Source organism: Oncorhynchus gorbuscha, linkage group LG10 (genome assembly GCF_021184085.1).
Source record: "Oncorhynchus gorbuscha isolate QuinsamMale2020 ecotype Even-year linkage group LG10, OgorEven_v1.0, whole genome shotgun sequence".
NCBI classification, from domain to species: Eukaryota; Metazoa; Chordata; class Actinopteri; order Salmoniformes; family Salmonidae; genus Oncorhynchus; species Oncorhynchus gorbuscha.
Genome location: NC_060182.1, coordinates 6,176,194 through 6,177,758, shown reverse-complemented (window position 1 = coordinate 6,177,758; position 1,565 = coordinate 6,176,194).

Genomic DNA, 1,565 nt, shown 5'->3' with positions numbered 1-1,565 from the left:
GGTTAGCAGATGTTATTGGTCACACACACATGGATAGCAGATGTTATTGTGAGTGTAGCGAAATGCTTGTGCTTCTAGTTCCGAACTTGCAGTAATAACTAACAAGTAATCTTGACAAATTCACAACAACTATCTTATACACAAATCTAAAGGGTTAAATAAGAATATGTACATATAAATATATGGATGAGCGATGGCCGTGCGGCTTAGACAAGATGCAGTAGATGGTATAGAGTACAGAATATACATATGAGATGAGTAATGTAGGATATGTAAACATTTTTTAAGTGGCATTGTTTAAAGTTACTAGTGATACATTTATTAAAGTGGCCAGTGATTGAGTCTCAATGTAGGCAGCAGCCTCTAATGTGCTAGTGGTGGCTGTTTAGCAGTCTAATGGCCTTGAGATAGAAGCTGTTTTTCAATCACTCGGTCCCAGCTTTGATACACCTGTACTGACCTCTCCTTCTGGATGGTAGGGGTGCGAACAGGCAGTGGCTCGGGTGGTTGTTGATCTTTTTGTCTTTCCTGTGAAATCGGGTGCTGTAGGTGTCTAAGTAAATCAGCTTGGCTGACCTCTCTTTCCCAGAATTCCATGGGAGTCGTCCCATTATGCACTAGGCTAGGGCCTAGGCTGTTATTTTTCCGCAGGGTTGCCAGCCTGGCGGTGTTCAGAATGCCTTTGTTATGTAAAAGCCCTGAGAATCAGCCCTGAGCCCAAACCGCAGTGGGAGAGGAGGGGTATCTCCAATGTTCCCTCTAAACTGCAGGTGCACTGGGCCCTCTCAGACCAAACCGCAGTGGGAGAGGAGGGGTATCTCCAATGTTCCCTCTAAACTGCAGGTGCACTGGGCCCTCTCAGACCAGCACAAGATTGAACTTCACTCACCTTTCTAGAGTGTTCTCCCTTTAGTTAACACTATCAACATGTCCCTTTACTGTGGGAACTGTGATCGAATCAAGGCAATGTTAGACACTTTCAATGCAACATACCTGAAACTAAACTAACTATGCAAGACTTAGTATATAAACTAACTATGCAAGACTTAGTATATAAACTAACTATGCAAGACTTAGTATATAAACTAACTATGCAAGACTTAGTATATAAACTAACTATGCAAGACATTTTGTTGTAGGCAGAACACACCATAGTAGGATTCTATTGCATTGACAGGCAAGACTCAGGCCCGTACTCTACACAGACCTGTGTGCCAGAACCATTACTAGCCCAGTTATAGATCATTTGTAGTCAGCAATGGGGGAGGGATTGCTTCCTACAAAAGCATAAAACGTTTATATTTCTAGACATCGTTGAAAAGCCAGACAGGTAAAGAGCTTTATTTTCTTAAAGGGGCAGTGTTGTATTTTGAGACACGCTTGAATAAGCTAAGTAGCCAACAGGCAGAAGGTAACATAATTTGCCTGATTCTCTGTAATAATGGTATAGAAATGATGATGTATTTTATTTTGTAAAGTGGTTTCTTACCTAAAACAACACAACAACATGTTTAGTCACTTCATTGTCTGGAGTATAAGTGGATAAGCAGGTTAATGTCAAGTCC